Raw genomic sequence first — 12,670 nt, 5'->3', positions numbered from 1 at the left:
ACCTTATTTTCCTCACCCTATTTCAACACCAGCCAGCCATCTTCCTATGCATGTACTCTTGAAATATTTCTCACTATAAATTGATGATATACATTATTATTTGCTTCATCTAAGCCAAGGGATTTTCTTCATACCATACAGAGAGTTGTGTTAGGAAAACATGCATTTTTGGTATAAAAATAATCTTTTTTTTTAATTTTTATTTTAGGAATCAAATACTCTTATTTAATTGATTCCAAGTTCTTTTTTGCAACCTTTGGAGAAAAAATGGGTGACCTACACCTAGAAAAGAAACTTAGGAGTAAATTCTAGAATGAAGGTATGGGTCTGTGCTAAAATATTGGCCTAAGAACCAGAGTCTAGCATTTCAGTCTGAGCTATGCCACCTGTTAGGGAGTAGTCTTACTTACTTCCTCTTTGGAGTAGATGAGTTGTACCATTTATCCAGCTCTAACAAGCCTTTGTGTTATTGTGATGTACCTGCTTTTCTCTTCAACCTAGATTTTTTTCCCTTCAGAAGTGCTTCACTCACAAAGAGTGTTTTCTACTTCTCAGAAAGCCATGCTTACGAAGCAGTCACTAGCTCTACCCTGTTGGGTCCAAAGTGTACCACATACTAAAATCACTCTTCAGCTCATCGAAGTGACCTAGGTCATTCATCTGTAAAAGAAGAACAGTACATTTTGTAATCATCAGAAGTAGCAGGTCTACAAAACTGCTCTATGGTACAGAGGTCACTATGCACTCTGTCCTGCCTCCTTCTGTTTTTAACTGCAAATCTTATTGTAGCCAAGATGCAGGACACAACGATTTCTGGTATTATTTGGTTATCCAGAGATCCTTATCTGTTCTTCAGTTAGCCGAACCCACAGCCAGCTGACCCACAGACAGAGAAAAGTAGTTTCCTTGGTTAGTTAGGTAGTTAGCTAATTTTTCTTTCCTTTTCTTTTTTTTTTTCTCTTTGATTCTTGTTAAAGCAGCTTTTCATTTCACATTATACTTCATTAGAGAGTCTAATTTTTAGTCACAAATGTGATCAAAGACTTTTCTAAAGTGAGTTAACTGTTCTAGACAACTGATATGACAGTTATGTGCTCTCAGAAGAATAGTGAAAGTAGCACATTGAAAAATCCTGTTAAGCATAATGGAGTCAAGATTTTTTTTAACCAAATGAAATATTACTGTACAGAGTAGATATAGAGCTGTCCAATTATTAGGGTTGCAGATTTTGAAGGTTAGAAAGTCAAAAACAATATCTGTAGATGTGGCTGATTTTAAGGTACATAATGACTCATTAAAAACAGAGTCTGTCATACAGAGTGAAGTTAGTCAGAAAGAGAAAGACAAATACCGTATGCTAACACATATATACGGAATTTAAAAAAAAATGTCATGAAGAACCTAGGGGCAAAACGAGAATAAAGACACAGACCTACTTGAGAATGGACTTGAGGATATGGGGAGGGGGAAGGGTAAGCTGTGACAAAGCGAAAGAGAGGCATGGACATATATACACTACCAAACGTAAGGTAGATAGATAGTGGGAAGCAGCCGCAGAGCACAGGGAGATCAGCTCGGTGCTTTGTGACCGCCTGGAGGGGTGGGATGGGGAGGGTGGGAGGGAGGGAGATGCATGAGGGAAGGGATGTGGGAACAGATGTATATGTATGACTGATTCACTTTGTTATAAAGCAGAAACTAATTAAAAAAAAAAAAAAAGAAATCTAGAAACAATAAATGCTGGAGAGGGTGTGGAGAAAAGGGAACACTCTTGCACTGCTGGTGGGAATGTGAATTGGTACAGCCACTATGGAGAACGGTATGGAGGTTCCTTAAAAAACTACAAATAGAACTACCATATGACCCAGCAATCCCACTACTGGGCATATACCCTGAGAAAACCATAATTCAAAAAGAGACATGTACCAAAATGTTCATTGCAGCTCTATTCACAATAGCCCGGAGCTGGAAACAACCTAAGTGTCCATCATCGGATGAATGGATAAAGAAGATGTGGCACATATATACAATGGAATATTACTCAGCCATAAAAAGAAACGAAACTGAGCTATTTGTAATGAGGTGGATAGACCTAGAGTCTGTCATACAGAGTGAAGTTAGTCAGAAAGAGAAAGACAAATACCGTATGCTAACACATATATACGGAATTTAAAAAAAAATGTCATGAAGAACCTAGGGGCAAAACGAGAATAAAGACACAGACCTACTTGAGAATGGACTTGAGGATATGGGGAGGGGGAAGGGTAAGCTGTGACAAAGCGAAAGAGAGGCATGGACGTGTATACACTACCAAACGTAAGGTAGATAGATAGTGGGAAGCAGCCGCAGAGCACAGGGAGATCAGCTCGGTGCTTTGTGACCGCCTGGAGGGGTGGGATGGGGAGGGTGGGAGGGAGGGAGATGCATGAGGGAAGGGATGTGGGAACAGATGTATATGTATGACTGATTCACTTTGTTATAAAGCAGAAACTAATTAAAAAAAAAAAAAAGAAAAAAAAAAAAAAAAAAAAAAACAGAGAAAGAACAAAATAGCTTTTAGTTTATTACAATTCAGTCTGTATGATGTAACGTCATTGGATTGGCTAACTTTTCAACCAAATTGATTCAGTACTTCAGCATTTTGTTAATTCCACTTAAGAGTTATGCCCCAGAAAACAGGTTAGATTTACAAAATATTTTGTTCCAGAAGATATATTTGTATATTTTGCCTCATTTGACTTGGGTTGAGCATGTACTTTAAACTTCGCCTTCTATACACCACATTCTTCTTTCTTCATTGCTGAATCCCAGCCTTCAGAACCATGCTTACCATGTGGTCAGCATTCAGTAAATATGTGTTAACTGAATGAAAGAAAGAATGAATAAGTGAATGATGTGTTTATCTGATATACGTCAACATTTCTTCATTTAATATATTAACAATCACTACCCACAAAGAAGAATCTCTGTGCTTGGCAGCATAATATTCCTGAAGCCTTTTGATAAATATCAGATCGTTTCAGTCTTCATGATTAAAGAATTCTTAAAAAAAAAACCTAAACTATCAGCCATTCCAGTTCTTAATCAGCCCTGCTGTAAATCACAAACCATGCTTAGCACTTCAACTGTGAATTCATAATAGAATGGTTCCTTTTTGTAATGAACAATACCCCTTATTGTTTTTAGAATAAAGGTTTGAAATTTAATTTTGAAGTTCCCTTAATGTATATTATACTGGTATATGAGACTACGTTAAAATGGAAGATGTACTTTTTAAGCTTCTGTTATTAGAAATAAAATAAGCATAATAGGTTAAAAATCCTTCCCTGAAAGCATGGAAAGGTTTTCTTATCATTTAAAAATTATATTTGTAAAGCAATTTAAAATGTTTTTAAATTCTTTAAATCTGCCAGCCATATGTTCTTTATTTAGGAGGAAACTCTAGTAAGGTTGGAAGTGCACATTTTATCTGAACACAGTAAAAATCTTCATATAAATGGAAATGTACCTAATAGATTTTATATATTCAGTTAGAGTCATGGAAAATGAAAGCTATTTGTAGAGTAATGAGCTTGGCTTCTTCAATTGGGAAAAAAATTAAATCATATCTGGAAGGATTTGGAATTTCTTTGATTACTTTATCATCTCTTTCAGTAGGTTAGGATAGAGTAATTATAATTTAAAAATATGCCTTAAACCATGGATAACAGCAAATTGAGAAAGTGTGTTTACAGTTACAAATGGAATGCTTTCAATTCAATGGGAAGCTGGTCCACTATGCTCAAAATCTGTGTAATTTTTTTAAATGCAATTTTTTTTAAAAGCCTTGGTACAGTCAATATTAAACAGGCATTATTCCAAATGCCATTGGACTGTATTTCTAATGTGAGCATGAACATTTGTTTAAATCCAAACAGTTTGTTTTATTGAATTGATATTTGTGACTTGAACTCAGAATGAGGTCAATGTCGTGATATTTGGACTGTACCCTGTCTGGTGACAGTCCTGTAGGAATTAACCAATTGCAGTGGTAGGCAGAATGCTAGGATTTCCATAGAAGTTATCTTTGATCTCCACAAAAACTATGAAAAGTAAGTCTCATCATCACTATTTACAAGTCAACAAAGAAAAAAAAAACAACACAGGTTTGGAGAGGTAAGTAGCTTGCCTAAGATCACACAGTTAGCTAATTAAGGGCAGACATGCTATTCTAGCCAGTCCAAGTCCTAGTCTGTCTAACTCCAAATCACATCCTCTTCCCTCATCTATCATGCTGGTTCTTAAGGGAACCCTCCCTGTCAGGCCTTCCTTTTTCAAATCTTCCTGAAAAGATGGATATGAATAATTACAGTTTATTCAACCAACATTTACTGAGTACATTCCATGTGCTGGGCATCATGGTAAGCACTGGGAATAAAGGGAAGACTCAGATGCACCAAATCCCTACCCCCATGGAACTTATACTCTAGCGGAGAGGATGCCAATGAATCAACAAAGAATTTAAAGTAATGATAATGCCAGGTAGTGAGAAATGCCATAAAGTAAATGCCAAACAGGGCAAAATTGGTAAAATTGAGTAAGGGTGCATGTGCATATGTGTGCATACATAGAAGTAGGGCTGCTATTTTAGTAGGATAGTCAGAGGGGACACCTCTTTAAAGACTTGAGGTTAGAATAGATAATTGAATGAAGTGCGGAAGCAAGGCTTGCAAAGTAAGTTCTTGGGGAGAAAGGCAAAAGCTAAGGCTCTAAGGCAGGAATAAACTGGTGTACTAGAGAAAACAGAAGAAGAACACCATGGTCAGAGCAGTGTAAGCAAGTCAGACACACGTGTAGTTGAGGTTGGAAAGGTGGGCAGGGCGCATACCACACAAGGCCACCCGCTTTGCTTTGTGTGTGATGAGAAGTCACTGGAGACTCTAAACCAGGAGGAAGGAATCTGAGCCATGTATGGTTTTTAAAGATGATATTGGCAGCTATGAAGAGGACTGACTATAGAAGGGCAAGAATAAAAGCAGTGAGACCATTTAGGATCATCTAAGAGAACAGCACGGTATTCAAATGAGAGAGGATTTTGAACTTGGGTGACAGCAGTGGAGATAAGAAGTAGAGGGACTCAGATTACATTTTGAAGGTGGACTTATAAAGGCTTGATAGAGTGAACATAGGGTTTGAGAGCAAAGAGAAATCAAGCATGATTTCTAGGTTTTTGGCTGATTACCAAGATAGGGAAGATTAGGAGAAGAGCAAGTTTAGCATTTTGTGGGTCTGTAGTGGATGGTGATGTAGCTGACTAAAGAAGTGTAAGGACACAGATGATGTGAAATATCATTAAAGGCAAAGGCAATGTTACATAAAGCAGTTGGTAGCACAGCAGGCTACACCAAGAGACTTGGCTCTGCCAGCGCCCCAGAGTTTTTCCTGGGGCATAGATGAAACCTCCCACCCTGAGATGTGATATAAAGCCATTTTCGTGGGGGGGGGGGCTTGCTGACTCCCACTGCACACATGACCCCCACCCTGTTCTGGAGACTCTTGTTATGTGCCACCTTCTCAGCAGGGTAGATTTACTTTTGACTGAAGTCTAGGTCTGTTTCCCAGAAGCACTCCTGGCTGCCTCAGGCTTCAAGTGTAGCTGAAATTCTCTCTTGTAGGGGAGAGTGTGATTGAATGTAAGTGTGAACTGCCTCTTAGACATGCATTTATAAAACCCCCAGTGCTAGCAGATCCCAGATATAGTCAATGCGTGAAGAACATGATAGAATTATATATGTAAATGACAAAGAATCCTTACTCGAGAGAATGCCTATGCTTTGTAAACTGAGAAGCACAAAACAGTATACAGCATTACTAACATTAAATAGTACCTGTGAAACTAGACAAGAATATGAAAGAAACGGTACCTTACACTTGTAAAAGCAACTACAACCACACATTTAAATTTTGAAGGAAATAGAACCTGTCCTGGAAAGGTAATCTGGAAGAATTAATAATACGTTTGAAGGAGAGGACAATGTAGTACAGTAAACGAAGACAAAGCTGGAGAAAATGATCAGCCTGACATAGTAGGAGTGAAAAGTACAAGCAAAATGTTACAAAGAATGAGATTATATGAGTAGAAAGAATGATTGTTATAAAGTCCCTGGATTTCTGCAGGGAGCTCAGTTTGGTGCTCTATGATGACCTAGATGGGTGGGATGGTGGGGAGGGAGGCCCAAGAGGGAGGAGGTATATGTATACATATAGCTGATTCACTTGGTTGTACAGCAGAAACTAACACAACATTGTAAAAGCAACTATACCCCAATTAAAAAAAAAAAGAAATGCATGTGAGGTAATTGTAGGAAAAGGTTAACTTGATATAGAAATAGAAAGGCATACCCTAGTATTAAGAAAGAGGAAAAAATGGGAAGCTCGGATGTTAAACTTATATTTCAAACACAACCCAACCATGTACGTGAAAATAAGTAGTCAGTGAGTTCCTGGGAGGCAGGGACCTCGCTGTAACAAGCATGAGTCTTGGCATCTGCCAGACTGAGTTCCAGGTAACCCATCCGCTTGCTGTGTCACTTGCGGGAGCTGCCTAACCTCACTATGCTCAGTTCCCACCTTTTTGGAATAGGGATAATTACGCCTGACCTAACGAATTGTTGTCCATGAAATAAATAACAGGATAGAACTTGACCCTGTGCCTGAATTGGTGGTAGTGGGCTGCCATCTGGGCCAGGGCCAGCGCCAGGGTCAGGGCCAATGTGGTGAAAAGAAAGACTGCATGTGGCATTGATGACCATCCTGTCTGGTCAGTGGAAAAGTTCTCCCTTCTCATCATTTCAGGTATCTGATTCTGGTTGTAGTTTTCAGCAATTCCTAGAGACATTCCAGTTTCCAGCCATCTAATTCCCCTTTATAAAGGCGCGTGTGCTTTTATAAAGGCTCACTTTGATGTGTGTGCAGCAGCCTATTCATGACAGCGTTTTTTACTCTTGACATTTCTCAATGTCATTAAGCTCACAAGTTCTTAACTCAAATGTTAGCCTCATTAAATGAAATATTCATCGACCTATAATTTTGCTTAATAACCTGACAATAATGTTAGCATGCTCAGATTATTTCTACAGATGATCATATCACAGGTTGATAGTGACTTCGATGTGTTAAAGATATTTGTTATTCAAAACAAAGGCTTAATAAGGCCCAGGGAGTGAAAACACCAACTCTTCATATTGCAGTCAGAATCTTCCAAGTTCAGAAAGAATGTCAGGAGATCCCACTGGCTCCTTCTGTTCTTGGCCCTAAATCAAATGATCATCAGGTTATTGATGATCACTTCCATAATTTCCCAGTTAGTTATGATATTTGTATAATATGAACAAAGTCAAATGGATATAAGCCTCATGAAGCAGATTTTTATCAAGAAAATGGCTGTCTTTATTTTTCCTATTTTGGCCAAAAGTTTAAAATGAAACAAACAAAAAAAAGACAACCTGAGGGGGCCCACCGAGTTCAGATATGTATATTTAACAATCCCAGATGCAGCTTTCTAACGTGAGACTCCAAGATATCCCCTCTCTGCCTTGCCATTAATAGTCAACCCACTATTCATTACCTTCATTTTTTTCACATTCCTCTCATCTCCTGCTCACTCTTCTGCCCCATCACTTTGAAACTTTCAGCAAGATCATATCAGCAATCAAGATTTTACATTTGATGTAGGAAGTTCCTTCTTGTTGTGGAAATAATATGTTCTCTTTCTTCTAACCTTTTGGCTAATCCTTTCTGGTATGTTTTTAGGGATATTCTTTCTGTTGCCCAGTACTCCTTCTTCTGCCTTCTCTGCCATTCAAATTACATGCTTCCCTGGGTAACACAATCCACTCTTAATCCTTTGTTAATAACTCTATTTTGATGACTCCCAAATTTCTAGCTGTAGACCCCCATATCGAAATACTACTAGATAATATCACTTGTGTGTCCTCAGATATTTTAAATTCAACATGCTCGACCAGTTGCTTACCTTTTCTATCCAAATTCAATCCTTATTTTCAGGGATTGGGTCCACCAACTACCCAAATGCCCAAGCCAGAAATTTAAGAGTATCTCTGATTTCTCCTTCTCTCATACCTACACCCTCTTGGTTCTCTGTATTCACTTAGTCACTAAATCTGTTCACATTTTTCATATTACTATCCCATATACGTGTGTACTTTTTCCCACCCTCATTGCCACTGTCTAGTCGTGGTATCATCCTTTTTCCCTTTAACTGCTACAGTAGGCTTCTAAGTGGTCTCCCTGCTTCAGTACTTGCTCTCTGCCAAAAATGTCTCCATATAACAGCTGAAGGGATCATACTAAAATACAAAACCAGTGCTCTTCATCATTATCTTGTAGAAGGCCCAACTCCTTTATATAGCATTATCTATCTATCAGTATCCAACCTCTGCACATTTCTCATGCCTCATTTCCAGTGACATTTAATGGGACATTAAACTCTGCCTTCTGCCCATACTAACCAGTATGTGCCTGCAGTTCCCGGTACAGGACAGATTCGTCCTCCCTCCAGCCCTTTGCCAATGTTGTTTCCTCTGCCTGGAAGGCTGTCTTCCTGCCTGTTCACTTGGCTGCTTACAAGTTGTCTTCCAGAACAGTGCTTCTCAAACTTTCCTATACATACAAATCACCCGTAGGTCTGGTTAAAATACAGATTTGTTTCAATGGGTCCAGACTGGGCACAAGATTCTGTATTTCTAAAAACTGCTTCCGGATGATGGCAACAGTCTGGTAGATGACACTCCGACTAGGAAGGTTCTAGAACTCACTTCAGATATCACTCATTCTGGGAAGACTTGCCTGACCTTTTAGGTTAGAAAGCTGCTTTTATTAACATGTGGAGTATTCCCACATATCACTCATGACCCTGTGTTGTTTTTGCCTGTTTATTGTAATGTTACCCGAGTCTAATGGACCAGCAACATCATCATACATCACAGCGTTTTGCCGAAGGTTTTACTTTTGTTTTAGGTTCGAAGGATTCGTTAGCAAAAAGACATGACTCGTCACACAAATAGACAATTTCAACTTAACTTCAATAGAAAATCATTAAAAAGAGAGAAATAGAAATGAAAAGGGAAAGAAAAGTAAAAGCATGTACATCACCAAATTGGGCCGACACCTACATCCAGATGCAAACAGCTGGGAAGTCCCGAAAACAGCAATCTGGAGTCCCAGTTGGGAAAGGTCCCAGGCAGTGCGTCCACTCCGCGAGTGAGACTTCAAATTGCAGTTTAGGGGAGTCTCACTTATAATACCAGGCCGCACACTGATATCGTCAGTTTGCGTGCAAATATGCAGCTCTAGGTTTCTTTAACAATGCTGTTTATCTCATTTCGTGTATCATGAGAATTTCTAGACCCCTGGGAGCTGGCCAGGTCCCCGAGGCTCAAGAAATTCCACAATCCACTCCCTTCTTTTTCTTAGGTGCCGCCGTATTCACTGGCGGCAGGCAGGCTCACTAGCAAGCACGTAGTCCAGGCAAGGTCACGAGTCAGTTAGAGGCCTAATAGCGCCTCTGAAGCCTGAACAAGACTACTTCCATTTCAATCTTCCTAACCCACAGTATGCCCAGAACACTCTGGATCTGCTACAGTGTGTCTCATACTGATATTGCTCTCTGCCATTACTGCTGCTGTGTCTGCTTTTGCTCCCTCATCACCTGCGGTACTGGCTCTCCGTTGGAGAATACTCACATTTTCTGTGGTGAGTGCATTTTCTGGCACCATCAGTGTTTTGTGCTGCTCTGGAAGCCATGTTCTCTCTCCAGTTCTATAGCCTTCCACATATTGGGGTGAGAGAAGGGGTACTTGCATTCCTTTCAGTCAGAGTAGCTTCTGTTTGAATACCAAAGTAGAAGGCATAGCTATAGTTATCCAGAAATATAGTCATCATGAACATCCTTGTTCAATACTGTAGTGTGAGATTTTACTACTTAATCACTCTGTGTCCAATATTATTAGAAAGGTTTACACTTGTCCGATGGCACTTACATAATATGTTGGCTGACATGCTTGTAGGAACAACTAAAGTCAATCAGAACTACCTTGCCCTCTTTTCATCTAGATTATTCATCTCAAAATATCTTTAGGTTTACCCGGGATCATTAAATTTTACTACTGAAATGAGAGAAACTTAAAGATTACTCATAAACAGGTCAGGGGAAAATATGAACATAGTAGCTATACTTTATGCTTCCTAATTGATCAACTACAGAAGCCAAGGTAAATTTAAGGTACACATTGTCTTAGCTCATTATGGATAAAAATACGTCTGTCAAGAACATAATCAGACTCACAGCCTTGCTTACTGGGTAGGAGGGAGGATGAGCCTTCATAAAAGTTAAGGCATTTTCTGTTCTCAGTTGGAAATTTTGAGCAGGAGAGGAATAGGCAAATGAATAAAACATGGTAATGGAATGTAATAAAGCAGAAATTGAAACATATCCACTAAGTAAGATCACAGATAGCATACAAATTTCACTGACCATTAAAATGACTCATCAGGCAAGATTATGATATTTTTAATCCCTAAAGTGATTGTGATGTGTTACAGACTTTGGATTTTATTAAAAATGTTAAGAGCATATGAAAATGGATTAAAATTTCAACTTCCTAGATTTGACATTTATTTTTAGCATGTAACAGCTCAGCAGTTTTAATTATTATTGCCAGATAATTCTACCCTTTAGACTGCTGTAGAAATAACTTTGCAAATTGTTCATCAGTTATATGCCAGGTACTGGTGCAGGGACACTGTAGAAAATGACATCTGTGGAATAAATGCCTTCCCTTAGCTCCTCACCCTTCTCCCCTATATACAAAGGTAGTGACTCCCAGCCAGGGTCCTGTAAACCTGTTATTAGGGAGCAGCAGAGGAGAGAGGAGGGCGGGAGGGTTTTTTTTGTTTGTTTTTTTGTGGTACGCGGGCCTCTCACTGTTGTGGCCTCTCCCATTGCGGAGCACAGGCTCCAGACACGCAGGCTCAGCGGCCATGGCTCACTGGCCCAGCCTCTCCACGGCATGTGGGATCCTCCCGGACCGGGGCACGAACCCATGTCCCCTGCATCGGCAGGCGGACTCTCAACCACTGCGCCACCAGGGAAGCCCTAAAATGCATTTAAAAGTGTCACTGTGGGCTTCCCTGGTGGCACAGTGGTAGAGAATCTGCCTGCTAATGCAGGGGACACGGGTTCGAGCCCTGGTCTGGGAGGATCCCACATGCTGCGGAGCAACTAAGCCTGTGTGCCACAACTACTGAGCCTGTGCTCTAGAGCCTGTGAGCCACAGTTGCTGAGCCTGCACGTCTGGAGCCTGTGCTCCACAACAAGAGAGGCCGCGATAGTGAGAGGCCCGCATACCGCAATGAAGAGTGGCCCCCTCTCACCGCAACAAGAGAAAGCCCTCGCACAGAAACGAAGGTCCAACACAGCCAAAATAAATAAATAAATTACTAAACTCCTACCCCCAACACCTTCTTTTAAAAAAAAGTCACTGGATTCTTAAATGCTTATTTTCACATTATGTCTTTTATCAATAAACAGGTATTGTAAGTATAACTACCGCTATAAAGAAAGGGAAAAGACAACCCAAACTCTGTGTGTGTGTGTGTGTGTGTGTGTATGTTTAATCCCAATTGTTCCTGCAAGGGAAGAGACAATATTTTTCACTTACCAACAGTCCAGATAAATAAGATATAAAGGGAGGGAGGGAGGGAAGAAGGGAGGGGTTAGAAATTGTGGAAAGGGTTTTTACACATAACTGTATTTTCTAAGCTGGCCAAATTTTAAGTAATTCCAATGAGAAACAAGTTTCCTTGAAAAACAAAATGAGAAATGTTTTACTCTGCACATTATTTAGGTGGAAATACATCCAGTAGATCCAGGTTTTCTCTTCAGGCAAGAAGTGATTTGGAAAGAACTAAGCAATGTGGTGTTGGTAAACTGTTTTTTTCTCATAAAATGCCAGCCAAAAAGAGAATCTATAACAATTACCACACTCCAAATTTAAGACTTTATTCGGATCTTTCTTTCTGTCAGCCAGTATAGGAAAAAAAGTTATTAAATGGGTGCTTTTAATGCAATTTACATTTGTTTGAGTATAGAGAAAAAAATGAAACTTTTAAAACAAACTGTTTTTTGCTAAATAAAAACCTTTGCAGGATAGCCTGAAATGGTAGAATAAATGAAATGGGGGGAAAAAAGTGTTGTGAAATTGTCCCCAGTGGATCTCTGTAAGTTCAGTTTCAAATACTCTTCCAAAAAGTAACTTGATAATCAAAATCTCTTCTATTTAACGTAGTCTGCTGATGATATAAGTATAGCAGGTATATAATTATTGAAAAAGAATCTGATTATCTGAAAGTATCTTATAAATTGTTTCATACTCTGTGGGATGATCTAAGACTATTTGCACCATAAAGGAAGCACAAAATGCTTAAATACAAAAATGATGGCGATATGTAATTTGCAAGTTTTCCAATTATGTCCTAATTTAAAGTAACCATGTTATGAAACACTGTTACCACATTCCCCTTAAGGGAACTGTTCTGGATAGCCTTAGAGAGTAGAGTGGCCAAGAATTGAATCAGAAGAGGAAGGGTACAATATGAGCAATAACAAAAG

At 39.3% G+C, this 12,670-nt stretch overlaps 1 protein-coding gene across 3 annotated transcripts in view; it reads left to right on the top strand.

Moving 5' to 3' along the window:
• The window catches only part of EDIL3 (EGF like repeats and discoidin domains 3), a 428,938-nt gene that overhangs the window by 341,583 nt on the left and 74,685 nt on the right, over positions 1-12,670 (top strand). The window lies entirely within an intron of this gene.

Source organism: Mesoplodon bidens, assembly GCF_964165515.1.
Source record: "Mesoplodon bidens genome assembly, chromosome: 4".
NCBI classification, from domain to species: Eukaryota; Metazoa; Chordata; class Mammalia; order Artiodactyla; family Ziphiidae; genus Mesoplodon; species Mesoplodon bidens.
This window is presented reverse-complemented; position numbering and strand designations above follow the sequence as displayed.